The 20,723-nt window shown below is 33.7% G+C and overlaps 1 non-coding gene across 1 annotated transcript; it reads right to left on the bottom strand.

Moving 5' to 3' along the window:
* Window positions 1–7,684: 7,684 nt before the first annotated feature.
* On the bottom strand, window positions 7,685–7,848 carry LOC140252339 (U1 spliceosomal RNA). The gene has a single exon (XR_011903620.1). It is a non-coding gene; the product is annotated as a U1 spliceosomal RNA (small nuclear RNA).
* Window positions 7,849–20,723: the final 12,875 nt, after the last annotated feature.

Raw genomic sequence — 20,723 nt, 5'->3', positions numbered from 1 at the left:
AGAATTTTAGCTTAGAGCCCATAAGAGTTCTGAGTTCCCATACACCTATTTCTCCCAAAAGCAATTTTTCCAAACCCTGGCTTTATTTCTGATTTTTAAAATCATTATGTTTACTCATTTTTCTTCAAGTCTCTAATTAAGAACTACTTCTAACATGAATCCTATAACATCCAGCAATTTCTAAGTATTCACTTTTGAATTACCTTATTGCATGCTAAAGTGCACTAGTTACTATTTTCTAAAGCCCCCATTCACTTTTTATTCTCCTTAATTTTCCTGCATTCCTCTTCTGCACATTCTGTCAGCAGTAAGAAGAACCAATCAAATTATTATTCAAGCATCATTCTAGTTCAGGTAAAAGGTACTTTGCAGATATGAGTCCTAGGTAATGATTTTTACCTTAAAATCCATTGTATAAACAGAAAACTTCACAAGACAAAGAACAATCTTAGGAAAGCCATTAACCTGCATTAGTCTATTTTGCATGGGTGACTTGGTAAGTTGGCAGTTGTTCTATGGCTCAGAAGTGCAATCTAATTCCCATGCATTACTATTGTATGCCAGCAGAAGTTGGAACTGTTCCTGCATGGGCTGAGTTCCTGCTTTTACCCTGTTTGTGACAAACAAGTGCATGCACAGTCTGCTACTGTAGCTTAGGTGGAGCGTGCTCAGTGCCCCTACGCTGACTTCTCAATACAGCTTTCAGGAAGCAATCTGCTTGTCCTTTCCCTTCCCTTGTTACCTTTTGAGCACTCACAGCTTGAAACATAACAAATAAATAAATAAATAAACTGGTGAGGTTTAAAAGAAAAAGAAAGAGCTGCAAGTCTTCTAAATTTTCAGTCTGAGTGGAAATAATCACTTCTGTTTCAGTGAAACTGAGAAAACATATTTTTATACATATGGCTATAGGTTTATCTGTATGAAACATTTGTATATGTTGCCAAATTCTTCACATTGAAATATGGAGAGAGGAATCACATGCATACACTTTGACAAATACTCAACGGTGAGATTTCAACATGACACTGTTATATGGAGTGACTTTGTACATATGTAGATCAGCAGAGTGCCTACAGCATACCTTTGTGAAGAAAGATGTGTAGGCATCTGGAAAAGCTGCTACAAAAGAAAAATTACAGGGTACAGAACGGTTGTGGAATTTGACCATATAGCATTGGACACAGCATATTATATCTGGCAGTCATATGTGGTACACTGCCAAGAAACCACAGGAAGAAGTCCATATGTTCACTGCACAGAGAGGAATATGTGCTGAAAGGACACAGAAAGCAAAACCAGGCAAAGATATAACATGAAGTATTTCTGTGCTTCTATTTCTGACGAGAAAAAAAGGGAGAAGAGATAAAAATTGAAAGGCTTTGCAGAAGAGAATCAGAGTGCTTGAAACCAAATCTTAAACACTTTTCTCACATACAGCGACATCCTCACGTTCTCCCCTCATAAGTTTTTTTTTGCCCCTAAATAATGAAAGTGAAGTCCATATCATATCACTGGAACAGGCTGCCAAGGGGGGGTTGTGGAGTCTCCTTCTCTGGGGATATTCAAGACCTGCCTGGATGCCTACCTATGTGACCTACTGTAGGGAACCTGCTTTGGCAGGGGGGTTGGCCTCGATGATCTCTGGAGCTCTCTTCCAATTCCTATGATTCTGTGAATCTGTGATTCTGTGATCATTACCTGTTACTTTATAAAATACTATGATTAGAATAAGAATTTTCTGTAGGTTTACTCTCTGTTTCAGTGATTTTAAAACAAGAAGTTTTAAATAATGAAACAAATGTGGAGGCTTTATAGACAGATAGCTGGATTTCTACACTTGTTTACTGGGGGAAAAAAAAAAAGAAAAGGATGATATAATCAGCAGTTTCAATAGAACTTGCTTGTTAATCTGATTCATAGCTTTTCATGGTATAATGATTTTATTGCCTTTTATTATGGAGGGACATAATATAACAAGAGTCGCTTTATCTTTTTTTTATTTTTTCAGACAATGGCTTTATTTGTTAACAAGGTTTGATGACGGAAACAGCAAAGTCAGCTACAGCACGGATTAACATGAACAATAAACACTTCCTGAATGTTTCATTTAGAGCCAAAAGATAACAATCATCTTTTTAAACTGAGGGATAGATGTTTACAATCAGTTGGGTGGATAATTTCCAGAATGACTAGAAAATGCCAGTACATGGTAGACTGAATTAATTAAAAATAGCAAGTAATAGACTGCTTGTTTTCTAAAAATAATTAAGTACTGGAACTTGATAGCTTTAGCTTAACTTAAATCTGAAAAACTGCAAAGCCTCTTGTATTTTAGATAATTAATGAAATTTAACTGGAAATAATTGTATTTGGTGGATGGGGTAGCAGACATTAATATAAAAATAAAAACAAAATAAAAACCCATACACATATGAAAGAAGGATGCTACTTTGATAATTATATTAATTCAACTAGTCATATTTAACCATCTGAAATAAACCTAACCAGGAAAACAAAAGTTGAGTGAAAGTGATACAGTTCCCAGGAAAAATAAAATAAAAACAACAAAAAACCAACACTGTCTTTTTCCCAATAAAGAAGACAATCTTCCTATTAAACCTTATATCCCTTAATGATTATAAAAAATACTAGAAAAGAGCCATGGATCATAACTCTACTTATATTGGCAACCTTCCAGACTGCATGAGCTGAAATGCAATTTTAATTATTACCACTAAGAGTTTTCAGCCATAGAGATCAGCCCTCGGAAAAATACTAATGATAAAAATAATTAGTAAAAATAAAGGCATACCAAATGCAGATAAAGAAAGGAACTGCTTTTCTGAGTGAAATGATGCCCCAACATTAAGTCAGCACTGCAGTCAATACCAGTGCAGGACAATACAGTAAGTAAAAGCTAAAACAAAATAACCTTCACTCACTGCAGTCTCACAGTCACAAGCACTAGAAAAATGCGTTCCAGAGGTCTGTCTAACTGTTGGACACTAGAGTAGGGCCCACGTGTTTGGTGAGACATTGGGCTCTGAAATACCTGTGCGAATGTTACTCAGAACCGTAATAGTAAGCCTGCATGTTATCATAATGAAGTGGTGCTGTTAGCTTTGCTATTTTTCTGAAATATTACACTAGGAGCACAAGAATAAGCAAACTCTCCCGTACCCTGTCGTTATTTTGTACTCATGCTGAAGAAATCTGACCAGAAAGGAACTAATTTGAAATCAAGGGAAATGTGCTTCTCTGAGAGAAATTTCGTGTGACGTGATGATCCTATTGTCCATTTTTTTTTGTTCCTGGCTACAAGACAGTAGAGCATGCTTAGGCTTCTCTGCTCCTGGGCTCCTCAGAATAGCAAGTCAGAAAACTCATCCACTTCAGCAGCAGCTACATCAGCAACTTAAGAATCTCTTCTGCCAGCTTATGAGCCCCTTCATTCTCCTCCTAATTATCCTCCAAGCAATATTGTTTTCCTCTTCCGATGAATTTATTTAGAAAGAACTATAATGACTTATATGCATTACAGAGTAAAATTACATTCTGTTACATTCAAACACTGGAAACATTTCCCATCTACTGCTTTTTACAGCAACTAGCAGTAGCATTCTCTCCTAGAGTGAAGCACTAATGGTGCTTTATCACTTTCCAAAAACAGCTGGTGGGAGGAGGCTGCTTCTGCATTCACCAAATCTATGTACAAACTTATTGACGTGACTTGTAAAAATAAACAAAAAGACAGTAAAAGACCTATTGGTGTACACAGAAATGCTACAGCAAGGAATTCTTCAATTTTGTGTAGCCAAAAAAAAAAAAAAAAAAAAAAAAAAAAAAAAAAAGATTTCTTAAATGTCTTAAATATCCTTATTTCAAGAACCTCATTAGGCATGAGTGCACAGCCATTCAAAGATACATGTGATTGAAATTATGATGAAATTATGATGCTAATGAAGATCACCTGGATATAATATAATCTGAGAATTTCCCTGTTCTCATCTGCTTGTATACTTAATGGCATATCTGTAGAAATACATTGTTTCTACTGACATCCCTAATATTTTGTGAAAAGATCCTTGCTTTTGAAGGAAATGTGCTTACTGAAATTTGAAAAATAGCTTTTGAACTCATAGGTTTTTTTCTTTCATTCTTTCCTTCTTTCTTTCTTTTAAACAGTCTTTGTTCTCTTACACTACATATAAGAAATACCTGGAAATAAAGAAGAAGGAACAAGGAAGAAAAGTGGCAGTTCCCCACCAGGTGAAATTATTTGTCCCAAATTACACAAGTAATTGATATTAAATTTGGAAGCACAGACCCCCTTTAACAGGATTCTCAGAGCAGCCAATTCAGTAGCAGCAAACCACATCTCCTCTTCATTTAGCTATCTCAGTGCTTTCAGTGTTTTACTAAAGACAGCTCTTCAGTAAGATTTAATGCCCTTTTCGTATCTTCTGCAACCTAATAAACTATTTAAAGTGTCAGCCAACTATATTGTATTTAATAGTTTTATACATCTGTACTTATTGGTACTTATTGGTCAGAAATAACTATAGTCATTTGTTGCCCATTAAATCTATAAATAGATTCTTTTTTGGGAGAAGAAGACTTCATTATTAGCATATAACAGAAATATCTCAATTTTTGAGTTCATCTTTTGCTAAAAGCTAGAAATATGGTTAGAATACCACTTCTAGTTATGTCTGTTTAATAATGGGGCAAAAAGGGACATTCTTTTTTAATAGCCTAATAGGCATCAATGACATCACATAGACATCAATAAATGACAACATGAAAACTAAAAAAGTTTATAAAACTGAAGTATTGTTTACTTTTACCAAAATAAAGGATAGTAGTATTTTTCTATAGTTAGAAGTAATTTGTCACTTGCATTATTACTTTACAGAAGATATTTATTTCATAAAAACTTTGTTCTTTTTCTCTGCGCAGAAAAAGATCTCTTTTGTAAAGCATTTCTCTTGATAGTATGAAAACAAATAGGTTACAAAACAACAACAACAACAAAAAAAAAAAAAAAACAGAACAACAACAACAAAAAACAAACTTCATGAAAACACAGAAGAATTGAGGTGAGAAGGACCTCTGGAGAGCAGGGTCAGCTATAGCAGGTTGCTCAGACCCATGTCCTGTCAGGATTTGAGTATCTCCAATGATAGAGACTCCACAACATCCAGGGGCAACCTGTTTCTGTGAATGATGAGTCACAGTAGATTTAACAATTCTGTGTCCTTGGATTTTAATAAAAGTAGATGCAATGCATTTCTGATCTAAATATCTCTAAGTTCCTTCCCTGTGGCTTTCAAAGATACAGTACAATGTCAAATCAGTTTATGTATTCTTTGGCTGTCAGCATCAAAAATATAGAGAAGTGTTCATGGTTTCTCTATGAAGTAAACAGGCTGAATTTGTATTACATTTTTGCTAGAAAGTAGGTAAACAAGCTAAATATCTATCTTCTATCTTTTTACAGCCAAATCCTTGCAGTTGTGGCTTGTTATCAGAGGCAGAGAGATGTTAGCATTATCCTTATAGCAAGTTTTGCACATTGGAATCAATAATTCCCAGCTGGTAAGTCAGGAAATGCAGTCAGACAAACCTCCCCCAACTCAGGAGATTTTTTTCCAAATACCTCTGCAAATATGAGGAAACTTCTAAGATAGGAGCCACCCCCTTTTGCATTCAAGCTATGCAAATGAGCCAACCAGGAGCTTCAAGAAAGATCAGGCAATTCTTCTCTGTTCTGTTTCTTATATTTTCCCACTGCAATCAAATCCAGAACTCATAAATGGTATTACTGAAATACTGCTCTATTTGAAGTGATATGTTAAAGTTTGCCCAGTATAATTTGTGTCTGCTAAAGGAAATACCAGATTCTATAAATACAATGCCTCCAAAGGAATGCTTTGAAAAGAAAGCTAAAGTTGTACCTCTGTGTCATCCAACTGAACACAGAGACGTATACCTTTAAGAATGTGATTGTTTACACACAGACATATGTATGCATGTTGGTATATAAACATATAAATCACAGATGGAAATAACCAGCTGACTTGGTATCTTGTTCAGTATTTTCAGATATGCAGATTTTTTGATGTGACAAATTCCAGTTTATGCATGTATCTAAAGAAAACATCTCAGGCTTAAACCACATTCATTCTTAGCTCAATTTGTTGTCCAACTCTAGAGCAGTGTTGAAATCGCACTTAGACTGAAATCGTAGTGAAAGATAGGTTCTCTCTAACAGCTTCCTGATGATGCAGTGATTGTGGCACATTGTGCAACTGCAAGAACTTTAAGTGAAAAGATTCTAACAGCAGAATTTGTTTCATAAGTAAGAACAAGGAGAAAGGCATTCTTTACTTTTTCTAAAATAATACGTAAAAGCAATTTATTTTCTGTGACAAACTCTGATTTCACAGAAAAGGCCTCCATAATTGGATTTTATACCTGTGCACTGGAGTACACCAGAGAATAAAAATATATGCATATATATATTTGATCTAGTGATTCTATTTTCAAAAAGAGAGGGAAAAAAAAACAAAACAGATGTGTCATTTTAAACTTTCAGTGAGTATCAGAGTTCTGTGTAAGATGAAAGCTAATCCATATCTGATGTCTTCACTGAGGATCAACAGTGGCCCAAAAAATGAATTTAAGTGAAATAACAGCAACAACAAAAAAAGGAAACATCTGCAGACTGTGGACACAGATGAAAATATGGAACACAAAGCCACTCATTCAAATGTTTTTGATTTTGTCTTTCTTTGAAAAGCAAGAGAAAATACAACAGAATAGCAACAGAAAATACTCAGATTATTTGATGAAATGATTGAGAACTTTTAATACCTTGTTTCACACTGAAAAATCTCGATGGCTGCCATTTTCATACAGCAGTACAAAAGATATGATCAGATTCACACAGAGTTCAGAGTAATTCTTGCTACCATTACACTTCCATGTGTTTAATGTTTAATGATTTAAATATATTTAAGATGTTCTAAAATATCTTCTAGGTTTAATAGATGCCAACACCACAATCACCACCTGCCAACCTAAAGATTTAGCATCTAGTAGAAACTTTACACTGATGTGAATAAGAGAGTGCAGGGACTTGTTTCATGAAAGTTAAAGTTTAAATCCACTTTAATAGTTGATTTCTCAAGCCAGTCTGAATTTATTATTTAGGATTTCAGAACATCTAAGCAATGCTTTATTTTACTAAGCTACACTTGCAGGTACGCTCTTGTGTGTATACAGAGATTGGATCATTGAAGTCTTTCATATAAATACCTGATAAAGAATTTTTTAAATAAGATTAGATATATAATATATATATCTTTTTTTTTTTTTTTTTTTTTTTTTTTTTTTTTTTAAAGAAAACTAGATGCTGCATGAATGCTAATGACTCAAAGCCAGATTTAATTATTTAGAAAAAACAAATAATTGTTATTACTGGACTTTTGTCTTAACCCAGCAGGTAGCTCAGCACCACACAATTGTTCACTTGCTCCCCCCTTCCCAGTGGGACAGCAGACAGAATCAGAAAAAAAAAGAAAATAGAACTCACAGGTTAAGATAAAACTATTTACTAAGATAGAGAAAAAGAAAAAAAAAAAAAAAAAAAAAAAAAGGATAATAGCACAATAAAGGCCAGGGGGAGTGTGAAAGCTGTCACCCACTACCACAAATTACACAGCAAGTTTCCCTCATTTGGGAGAAAATCGCAGCGATTAGTGCTCCTGGAGTGCCGAAGATGAGCCTCCTGCTGTGAAAACCACCTGCCTAATCATGGTGCCTCCCCTGCCAGGCAATTTGTTGGGTTTTTTTTAAACTACATAGGTATATATTTAGAAATGTATGATATGTGATGCTTATCACTCACTGACCAATGCCCAGATAGCCCCCAAGCAGTGGAAGAGGGAGAGAGATGAACTGCTAGCCCCTTCAAAAAAGTCTCCTTTCCCATGATGTTATGTGGTATGGAATATTCCTCTGGCTACTTGTGGTCAGTTGGCCAGTCTGCTATCCTGATTCTGTCCCTTCCCTACTCCTTTGGTCCCCCACAAGCTCTCTGCTGATTGGAGCTGAGAAACTGGAGTAGCTTTGGCTCTGTAGATCAGAAGACTGCTCAGCAGCAACTAAAAACTTTGGTGCATTATCAACATTGTTTTTCTCCTAAAACCAAAACAAAGCACCATACCAGACACTATGAAGACGAAACAGTTCAAATCCAGCTGAAAGTAAGACACAGAAGTGATTGTTTTTTAAAAGTGATTGTTTGAAAGTACAAAACTTTCAACACTTCTCCTAGATTTATTTAGGGGAGAATATTCTTACAGTATAACTACAGAGTGAATATCAATTTACAGAAACAGTTTAACCAGGAAAATGTTAAAAATTTCCATCTTCCAAGATTTTTATGAAAATTTTACTTTATATAAACATGAATTATAAAAAAATTTAAAAAAATAAATACTCAGCATGCTCTTAAAAGGTATGGAAGTTGCTCTGACTCAAGAAAACATTTTCAAATGTGTTCAAATCTTACACTGTTCAAAAAAACCCACCACATGAAAAAAACATTTTTCACTCGGTATTTTGCACTGGAAGGCAATTTTTTAGAAGAGGAAGGGGAAAATTGAAACTTCCTCTAGCACAGTTCACATTATCTACTTCTAACAGAGCTCCTGTGCTGCACATCAGTTTCTGTAGTGAAACTACAGAGAATAGGAATGCAAGATAAACAAACCAAGATGACCAAAAGGCACTGCAACATTCTATCAGGAAATAATCTTAAACTTTTTCTCAATTAATACATGAATATGAATGTTCATAATAGTCAACAGCGATTGAGCTTTCTTGAAGACTAAGTACTTACTTGCCCTAAAGGATATTTCTTAATGAGAGGGGAAGATATGAAAGGAAAAAAATTATTTTCATATCAAAAGTAGGTGAGATATTTTCTCTACTAGTGAAACTAAGCTTGTTTAAAATGAGTTTCATCTCCCTAATCTTGACATCTACCATTATTACCACTACTCAATGTGTAATGTCTTCATTTCAGGGATATTATTCTTTTCCTCAGCTTTCTCTCCTTTGAAAAGTCTTTACTGGTCTGTGCAGGGACAGGCAGTGAAGAACTCCTGATGGGAGAGCAGATGTTCCCACTAGTAAGTCAACAGAGGTCAGCTGTCTTGCCTGCATTATAGGAAGATATGTCTTTAAAGGGACTTGTGCCATGTAATTTATATCATGCTGGTTCCAGCTCCTGGAAAAAGCAGGGAATTACTTTCAAAAAGTCTTTGGAAGGCTGGAAAAGTCTGGAAGGCTTTTTTCACTTATATTGAAAATAGAAGTGAAGAGAAACACTACCCAACAAAAGAAATTTTGGAACAGATACCTGTCATCTTTCATTTGCAGTCATAAATATAGGAAAAATATATTTGTGGACTATATTCATATTTTATAGCCCTCCTGCTCTTGTTTCAAAAAAACAAATTTCAAAATGTATTTATTATCAAGTAGGTCTTAAGTCCAACATGCTCAGATAAAATAGATCTCTGGCAGACTCTGTGCAAATTGTTGTAGTATCTTCTTATTTTACCTTTAATGAAAGTTCACAAAATGAGTGTACATTGAAGAAAGAAAATTTGATTTATTTTACTATTACATATTAGTACATACAAGTGGTTAAAGTTCACTTTGAGAGTTACAGAGTGCTGGAACAGATTGTCCAGACAGGTTGTTGTGTTCCCATTTTGGGGGTGATATTCAAAACACATCTGGACACCTTCCTGTGTAACCTATCCTAGGGAACCTACCTTAGTTGGGGGGTTAGACTAAATGGTATTCAGAGATCTCTTCTAACCCCTAAAATTCTGTGATTAGGTGTTTGTTTTGCTTTTTTATGTGTGTTGATTATTCAATTTCCTTTATCATTTCTAAACCAGAATGTCAGGAACTTGCTTTATTCTTTGACCAATAATACAGCAGCTCAAATAAACAAGCAGAACCAAGGTCTGATGTTTTCACTCTAATCTGCACTTCCAGAGTATTGCCTAAACTGTGATACTCACATTTCTTAATGAACATAAACTAATTCTACATGATTGTCATCTTTCAGTACTATTTTCTCAAACAAACAAAAATTAAAGGTGCTGTTAACATCATTCTTTTTCATTATCCTCTTATTTTCCAATAAGTTCTTCATGCGTCTGTCTCGTACACTGTAAGAGAAGAATTTATAACTAAAGCATTTGTAATCCTAACCCAATCATTACACACTGTGCATGAATCCATAAAGTTGCAAATTTAGTGCTTTGTTAAAGAAGAGTTACATCAGTTACGAGATTTCCTGCCCAGATGTACTAATATAGACGTAGGATGAACAGGATATATCCCTATATTAATACAATAGCCAATTTTTACATTAAGTTCAAGTTAAGTTCCCCAAAAAGAACAATATTTTGGCCTCCATTTATATCATTGCAATCCCAATAAGTTTAATAGGCTTTCACATGTATAAACAGGACAGACATCTGGGTCAAATCCAGCTCTGGAATAATGAATCCAATGCCTTTAGTGCTGGCTTTCACCCAATGTGCATAAAATGGGATCTGAACTGGATTTTTCCTAGTATTTTAAGATTTTATATGCGCAGCTTTCCAGCAGGATTTCTGGAAAGAACCAGTTGGATAGATATTATTTTTTAGGCAAATCCTTCTTTTTAAACAATAGTAATTAATTTCTCCATGAACATTTTAACTTGATATTCATAAACCAAACCCTGTGTGCTTAGATAAGAAAGGCACATTGTCAGATGCAGTGAATCTAGCTTTCTATTTTCAGAAGTCCTTAGCAATGTGAAGTATGAATATTGTGCTTTAAAATTTGTCAGAAATCCAGATTTTCTGGAGATGGAGCTTGGATATATTTCCAACAGAGTATCCAAATCAGAGAACAAATAATCACTTGTACTTCTGTAACACTAAAGCCAACATGTATTTTCCATAATGGTTTTGCATAGGTGTATGAGGATTTTAGTGACTTCTGGTAAATGTTACTCATGGCGAAGAATGTTTGTTCCACCATGCTAAATAGAGTTTAGGGACTGAGAAAAGAAAAATTAATAATTCCTATGGTTATATTCTAAATGTAGAGAAATAGTTATTTTAGGGAAATAAATACACTGCTATAACAGTGTAGTATAATACTCTGATGATCATAGTAAGCAGTGCAAAAGATATTCAGTCCATTATGTTACAAGCTGAAATCATACACCTGAAAAAGTACCTAATGATTTTAATTAGAAAGTCTCTCTTTCACATTCTATAATTTCCAAGTGACATGGGTCACTGAGAAGCCCAGTTTTCAATGAAATTCACTAAAATGCTGAATCTATACAATCAGTAAGTAGCTCTTGAAGGAGTTCTTAACAGTATTGCACATAGACAATAGGCCTGGTACCAATAATGTTTACATCATACAACGTGCTATAGGCTACAGGTTACCAGAAGCAATACAAGGGAAAAAAATACAAATAATACATTCAACTTGGGAAAACAACTAGAAAGACATGAAGAAAGTACTTAAAAACAGGAACTACTATTGGAATTGAACATGAACTGAAAAAGCACTGATCTGGCATAATTGTACTGGCATCTTCCCTGATCACACATTAGAGTAATTTTTAATAGATAAAACTTGAAAATTATCCATGCCAAGATGCAAGGAAGAAGGAGGAAAACCTTCATTTGTCTAGTGAATAAACTCCTTAAACTGAGTTACACAGCCCAATAAAGTACCTCTTTGTACTCTTTTCAACAGAATAGAGGAAAACAACTAGTTCATTATAGGGACAGACAACTTGTTTTTCATAATACGCCTTACAACAATTCCTCCAGGGACAGAGTTACAATCCGTCACTCTCAGATTCAAACAGGGAGAAACTTGAAGTGGAAGAAGAGAAACTTTGTTGAATAAGGTTGAAAAAAAGAAGAAAAAAAATGGCAATGAATGAGAGTGAAAGGAAGACTAGAAACAAGAATTTTTAAAATAATAAAAAAATGCTATGAAGGAGAAAAAGAAATAAATCTCAAGTTGAAGGAATTAGGATCTCATATTTGATAGCTTTTATATATCCAGATTATACCAATGTAATTTGCAAAAAAGTAAGTAAATAATGGATACAGTACAGTATCAGTAATGGCCAAATGGAGTTGCATGTTAAAAGACAAAAGAATCCCCCCACACTACCATTTAGTTTCCATTTAGTACCATATCCATTTAGTTTCTTAGCTAAATGGATATAAACCATGTTAGATGTACAGATAAGATACTCATACAGTTCATTTATTCTCTCATATATGAAAAAAAGTAAAAAAAAAAGAAATTCAAATGGTGGCCTAATTTGATATGAAGACAAATGATAGGGATTTGCATTTCAAAATCCAGTAGTCTGTTTCTTTTAATAAATTTCTTCAATATCCTTTTCTGACCTGATGCAAGTAAAAATAAAAATATATTTATTTAATTGTTTCAAGAAATCAAATCTGATTCTTACAAATTTACTAAACAATTCAAAATGAAAAATAAATTCATTTCTTATGAGAATTGCCTCTTCTGTCATTTTATTCTGGAGGGCTATTTATTGAAATCTCTCTTCACCTGCCTCCATTATATAGTATAGTGCCCTCCCTATTCTTGCTCCCTATTCCTCCTATTAAATGTTACACATCTAACTTCATTTTTCTAGCTCACATAGTTTCCTACTTATGTAACATTTCTGAGAAGAGGCTGGCACTTCATGAAATTTTTTCAAGCAGTTCTTCCTGATTGTGTCCTTTTGGTTATTCAACCAAAATCAAATTTCTCAACGCTTTCTATGGAATTTACCATAAACAAACAAACAAACAAACAAATAATCAGAATGTTCTACTATATGAAAAATGAAATTAAAAGAATAGAATACAAGATGATCCATCTTTGGCTTACAGCCATACTAACCCAAAAGACTTTAAGTAAAAGTCATGGAATTTGGATTCCTGATTACTTTTAGAGTTCTTAAATGGATTTAGATGTCTTAAAAACCCCTCATTTTCAGGAAATGTAAATAAATACAAGTAATTTGTTGAGCCTGTATGTAGCCTGGGCTATACATCTAATCAATTCAATAAAATTTAAGCATATATGATCAGGTAGCAGGTCTACATAAAAGTTAGTCTGAATTCTGATCAGTTGTTCAGATAAGAAAAAAAAAAAGAGACAACACAAAACTGTAAAAATTTCTGAGTTTCTGAATTTTCTAATACAACACTGTTAGGATGATTTTATTTAATCAGCAAGTATTACATAATACAAATACTGAATTAATAAATAGATAACATTTTCTTATTGAGTAAGGTTTGTCTTTGTTTTTTTTTTTTTCTAAAACTTTTCTCAGAAATATGAATTAAATTAAGTGAACTATTTGCTTCAGGTTTGATTTCAGACTTTTAATGGTTCTGACAGCAAACACAAATGGTTCTGATGGCACAATAGGTACATTCGGTTTTGTTTGGATTATTACAAAACCTTTGCCATTCCCTCTCACATAGCCCACATAATGGCTTCCATTTACTACAAAAGAAATGACTTAACTTCACTTACCCCAGGAGCAGAGTTTTCATATTCATAGAATACTGTCAGAAAATGTTTGGTTAAAAAGTAAAAACACGGTCACATTTTATAAATTCAAATGTTATGTACCCTAAAAGGCACTTTCTTTCTGCAAATGGTTCATTTCAGAACTTCATAATCTGTACAGCTGAGTTGCAGAATATGAAAGGAGAATGCATTGTTTTTCACTGTAAGGAAACATTGCCATTTTAAGTCCTGGATTAGGAGAGGAGAGATTACTCTGTCATATCACAAGCATGACAGAAATAGTGAAAATGCTCTGTGTACAGCAAATAATTAGTAATGTATTGCGAACATTAATTACATTGCCTACACTGGTCTTCATGTGTGTAATCAAGAAAACACGTGTTTTTTCTTCTCTTTAAATACCATTTCCCTGTTTTGTTGGTGTGATAAGTAAAAAGAGAAGCTGATTATCTTCATGGTAGGTGAAAATCATTTGTGAAAAAGCTGGGACTGCAGGTTTAAATATTAGGGGTTTTGTGACTTCAATTCAATGGAACTATTTCTGTGAGTAAGGGACGAGGAAAATTTCTGTCCAGAAATCTTTGGAGGAAAAAATAAATTGAACACTCCATATGCAGTGTTTGTCATATGCAACAGAGTCCAAATATCTCAATTGGAGCCAGATTCTGTCTCATCTTTATACATATGGTTTTAAAGCCACAGTTTTATATTTTTGTGAAGTGATCATTTCATTTCATGTCTTCAATGAATGTGAGAACCAAAGTCCTCCTATAGTGGTCATCATAACTAGTTATTTTTTTAACTGCAGCTGTTGCACATTCAAATAAATAAATAAATAAATAAATAAAGTAGCGCTTCTTTAGAGTTGGTTATAGCAGAATGGAGTCCTTATTGCTTTTCTTGTTGCTTTTCTTCAGTGCTGGAAAGCAGATGGGTTTAACTATTCTTAGATTCCAACAGAAAAAAAAAAAAAAAAAAAAAAAAAAAAAAAAAAAAAAAGTTAATGAAAACCTGACACTAACCACCTCAGACTACAAAGAAAAAAAAAGACTTCAAGAATATAAAGCATCACTTCTATCCATTGTTTAGTTCAGTTTCCTGAACTAAAGTTTAGTTTAGTATAAGGTTCATGATAGAGGCCATTAACCATTATTTCAAGTTAAGAAACATAATAAGCGAGACATATGCTACACTGGAATTACTTGCTATTCCCAGTGCTTTGATAACAAAGATTTACTTTTTTATCAACAATACTTAGAGCATTAAATTTTATTAACAAAGATAGCTGTAGACAATCAAAGTTCGAGTTCACAGAATCACAGAATTTTTCAGGTTGGAAAGGACCTAGAAGATCATCTAGTCCAACCATTACCAATACTTCCCAGCTAAACCATATTCCTCAACGCAACATCCAAACATTTCTTGAACACCCCCATGGTCGGTGACTCTACCACCTCCCTGGGCAGTGCATTCCAATGCCTGACTACCCTTTCTGAGAAGAAATACTTCCTAATGTCCAGAGTTGAAACTGGAGTACATGACAATTGGGAATATCAAATAAGGAGTTCAGAATAAGCCACCCCAGTTAGATTCTGAAGAGAAGGAGAAGCTGTCAACATCATATTCCTTTAAGCAAAGCACTCTAGATGAGGACAACTCACTGTTTAAATGTTCACAGACATGCGCAAACAAGCACACACACACACATATTTAGGCCATTAACTTTAGGACCCAGAGCAGCAGCACAAACATGATCAAAATGCAAGAAAAAGTCAAATATTAACATGTGTGACAATATGAAATTTAACTGTACTATTATTACCAAGATAACCTTATAGCCTCAATTTTTTTTTATTTTTTTTTATTTTTATTTTTATTTTTTCCTGTAATAATCCGACCTGAACTAGCATTGATTCCTGGATTAGATTATTCCTATTTTTTCTGCACAAGTGAAATTTGTTCTTTACATATAAGACGTTACTTTTTGTATAGAGCAAGATTATGAGACTATTCACAGAATGTACCAGTGAACAAAAAGGCACAAAATAATTACATTCCTTTAAATTACCCTCAGATTTCTTGGCTTAGAATGTAACCTACAATGTATGAAATAAGGACTTAAGGAACTGAGATTTACTTTGTGTCAAGAGACAAAAAAGGCACATTAGATTACTTTGTAAAAATGGGAGATGAGTACAACAACCCAAAGGGAAAAATACTACTGAAATAATCTCAAAAATGTCTAAATGCTGTGTTGTTGCTGTTTCTAGAAAACAGAAAAATACTGAATATATTACTTAATGTTTGTGAGTCACACCTGAGTGAAAAGACCATAATCAAAGAAGCTGTGGGATGTCAGAAAGCTGTAGGAAGTAGTGACATTTTCAGACCACTATGGAAAATAATTTCAAGGTAATGATTACACTTCTGCTGTGGTGAAACAGAAAACACAGCGAACTCTTTTTTCTGTCATCTTCATTTGGTAGTGTTACTCCTGACGCTTCTCTACATTAAAGCAATTGAAAATAAATATTGTTTGAAAATAATTTCTTATTTTTTCCTACACTTACATTTGTTACTTTTTCTCTCAATCTCTTTATTTTTTTAGTGAGATCACATGTAGTTGCATTATTTATTTATTTATTTAAAGAGGGCAACTATTTTAATAGCTTCTTGTTTGTTTGCTATTCATCACTTCAAAGGGACTGTTGTTTAATATACATAACACCTATAATTCTGAGAGTGGCTATCCCAGAGCTACTGATTAAGTACAAACATAACTGCTATATTAAAATTTACTAACTTAGTGAGCATGTCTGGTCCAAAGCATTTTAAAAAACTAATGTTTCTTGCAGGCTTTTGTTAGGGGAACAGGAGCCTAATCCGAAAATGGTAAAAGAGGAAACATAACTTATCTTGCTTTCTTTGGATTTCTACAAACCCTCATTGAAACAATATATTTCAGTCATTTCTGTAGTAGAATCAGAGCTTCTGAAGAGAAACCAATCAATCTATTCCACTCATTTAATACTTTTTTTTTTTTTTTTTCAAGGGAGCTTTTCAGAGCATTAGAAAGAACTGAAATTAGTCACCCAAGACAAACTTTTGATCTTTTAAAATTCAAATTATTGTCAACCTTGGATTCTATCACTTTTTGATAGTAAAGTTTTTTTAGCTATCCAAGACTGTACTGGAACCTTAATTTATGCATGCTTATGGAATTTGCTATCAAGATCACATTATAGGGTTCTAAAAAGCATGTATTATCTTCCTTCCTCTTTTGATGTTCAGTCCAATAGGATTTCTCTGGGCATCTTTCACAGATGATCATAAAAAATAGATAATCATTGCAATATTGTGGGTGGTAACCATATTCAAGACCATGGTTAGCAATAACATTTGTTTTAGTAGTCAGCTAGTTAAAAAAATGACACTAGAAGACAGTTTCAGACCAATTGTCTCATCTCTAAAGAGGCTAAAATGAACAGTGTCTGAAATTCCAGACACATGAGTATATGTAGTAGATGCCTGCTCTCTACAAAACACTCCAGTATTCCAAAAAAAAAGGACCAGAAAATGATGATTATTCCAGTAGTTAAAATAATATTAGTTATTTCCAGCATGGCTTACATTTTCTTTCTTATGCACCAAATGTTAAATTTCAAAACATATGTAGATTCCGGCTGCCATTAAGCTGTAGTCTTCAGTGACTAAGTCTGCTCTAAGTAACAGAGACTATACACATATGGTTTCCCTGGAAGCCAGCAGACAAAGAATTACCATTTTAAGAAGATGTTTGCATGCAAGTTTTCTTCTGTTCCAGAAAAAAAATAATAATAATTTCCATCATTCTGTCTTTTAGCTTATTTCTACATTTTCCAAACTGTCTTTCTTCTAACATCAATCTAATATTTGTATGCTTTCCTATATAGCAGCAAAAATATATTTCAGGAGTCTTCTATCTCATCATATACTGTAAAGCATTAAAAGTAAGGAGAAGTAATGATTTTATGATTTTTTTTGTATAAAAATACAATTTTTATTTCAAAAATATCAGCCCTGAAATACAGAAGCAAATCTGAAAAGCTCAGATGAATTCTCTTTTGCTAGATAAAGAGGAAAGAATATTTTAATAAACTACACAGATGAGAGCTATGGATTTATTTCCTATGGAAACAAAATTTAAAGTAAAGCTTTACAAAAGCTAATCTGCAAGAGCATTGTACCAAAAATGCCCAGAAAACAAAGAGGATTTTCTGTCAAAAAATTGCCATTATTGCAGGAGACATGTGAAGGCAGGCAAAAAAATGTATCTCAGACATAAAGAAGAAGCTTCTTGCAAGTAGAAGAATGGATACATGTTATCAGCTATAGAAAAATCAATGAAAGTTTTGGGCCAGCTCAGGAAATGAAATTTTCTATCACTGATAATAAAAGCATATGAAGAATTTTTGTGACAAGAGAAATAAACTGTTTAAGAACCCTGTTTTTATTAACATGGATTAGTCTATAATTAAGATACTATTTTGAATATTAAAAGCATGCAGAATATGTATTGTAATGAATTAAATAGATGCTTTCAAGCTGCATAATCTATTAACATTTTTACATTTTTGCCCACCATTTATCTGGGTCAATTTCTACTTAATACTTTTTCAGATACATTCTTCTTAATCATTACAAGTTTTGCTCATCTACATCATTGGCTCAACTGATTTAATGTCACATACAGCATTCAGGCCTCCATCCTCTATTAAAAACCTGCTGATGGTGTTACCTGCAAGGAGTGACTGATACCACTTTCTCAATGTAGCTTCAGTATCCAAGTCACAAAACTGCATTTACCTCTCAGTTAAGGATCTGCAACACAAAAGGAACTATTTTGTTAGAGGTTTTGCTCACTGCTTCAAAAAGAAACAGGAATCTACAAATGGTTCATACTGGAAGAAGTATTATGTTGTCTGTTTCTACCAGTCAGATTAAAAATAATAATAATAAAATTTGAGTAATTGCAGTATGAATAAACATCCACATTTTCTATTCTTGTTACTTGCACTTTCAAAGACTATTTTGTGATTATCCATTCCTTTCAATGCATGTGCAGATAGCATTTTCTGCAAAAAATAATGATAATTGCATACCTGACATAATCCAAAAATCTAAATCAGGCTAAGGAATCTAGAAACTCGAACCAGCATAACTGGGTTTTCTAGAAACAGCAACGACACAAAAAAGAATTTTTATTTAGTGAAATACGAAGTCTAACGAAGACTAACCTAATGTTTCTAAAAAAAAAAAAAAAAAAAACAAACAATAACAACAACAACAACAAAACCAACCAACCAACCAACCAAACAAAAAAAAACAACCCATGTTTTCCACAATAAAGTCTGAGTTTCTCAATCTTACACATATTTGTAGCAATACTTCCTTGATATGTAGGTGATATATCTGGTCAAGGTTACTGCAGTCTTACATAAAGCTTCAGTGACACATGTGAATGGATACATGGGATAAGTGCACTGCACTGGTTGTGGCTGGAGAGAGGCTGTGTCCCTGGGCACTTCCTTCCCAGTACATTCACAACTCTATATTGCCTCCGGAGAGTCACTGCTGGAGTAGTTAGTCTGTTTTCTGGGGAATAAAGGTGAGTTTGCACCTAAGAACATGAAAGTAAAAGCTTTGGATTTACCTTGTTTTTAATAACAATGAGTGCATTCTTCATGTTACAGATGGATCACTGTGAGCTTTCACTGAGTATCTTACCTGAAGTTGATGGACTTCTGTTAGTAGAATAAAAGTAACAAACTTGTAAAGAATACTCTGAATAATACCACGATACAGAAAAATCTTAAGACACTAAGTAAAATGCCTTCAAAAGGATTTTTTTAAAACCTACATAAGCCTAGCCTGGGGCACCAGTTTGCTTTGTGGGATTTCTTTCTGTGGGCATTTATTGGAGACATGACATCTCAACCTGACAGAGCACAGTCATTAGTTTTAATCTGAAAGCTTTAAAGGAAGAAAAAAAAATAAAATAAATTAAAAAAAGGAATTGAGGAAACATTTCTTTGAGAGCCTTACACTATAATACAAAAGCATGGGGATGTAAGTAAAGTAAGACTCTTATCAAACTTTCTCCAACAAGCATTAAAATAAGGCTTGAGGTTCTTCTAGATGTACATACTGGAGGGAAGTTGGAGTTAATATGCTAATGAGAAAGATATTTAGAGTCCATATAAAGCCAGTATCTCAGCAAGACTTCCAGTGCCTCATTAACACTGTTTACACAATCACCTGAGGATTTGTTTGCACTTTAGTAATGCCTTATCACTGCTAAACTGTGTTTTTCTCTTCTGCAGGTTTCCCAGATTTAAATGTTAGCAATTTAAATTGCTATTAGTTGCTTTCACAGGCTTATAAGCCTCTAGGTGTGTGCCTATTCAATTGTATATGAAATATATTACCATATTCTATATTATACCAGGTAAGTTAATATTAAAAGTAATGCCATTTGCCAATCTACTAAGGAATTATTTTGTTATCTTCTTTGCAGTTCCCTTCCATTGCATGTCACTTGTTTTTTATAGAGAACTGAAATATCAGAAAAAAAAGAATCTGGGAACAGGACAGACTGCAAACATTTTTATTCTTATTTTTGATGATTATTAGGCGAGGAAAGGCTTCAATTGAGCAGACTGTGATCAATGTTTGAAAGTCCTACCCAGCTTGGTATCACCCTTCAAAATTTCCTGAGGAACTTGAATAACTCACAGTGCAGCTTTGATCAGAGAGTGGCAGCAAGCCCTGAGAATTTGGGAAAAATAACAAAAAGTTTATTTTCATAATGAGTTCTGAACATAAACTGTGGAACTGAAAGAAGAGTTAAATGGAGAGCTATAATGTGTCTGTATCATGATGTACACAGGTACAAGATGGACAGCTATAGCCACATTTTGAAGAAGATCAAGATTCATTTTATTTACCTTATTCTATAGCAACATATAGCACTCCTGGTTACACTTGAGAGCTTTGGTACAGCACTG

This window comes from Excalfactoria chinensis, chromosome 4 (assembly GCF_039878825.1).
Source record: "Excalfactoria chinensis isolate bCotChi1 chromosome 4, bCotChi1.hap2, whole genome shotgun sequence".
NCBI lineage: Eukaryota > Metazoa > Chordata > Aves > Galliformes > Phasianidae > Excalfactoria > Excalfactoria chinensis.
This window is presented reverse-complemented; position numbering and strand designations above follow the sequence as displayed.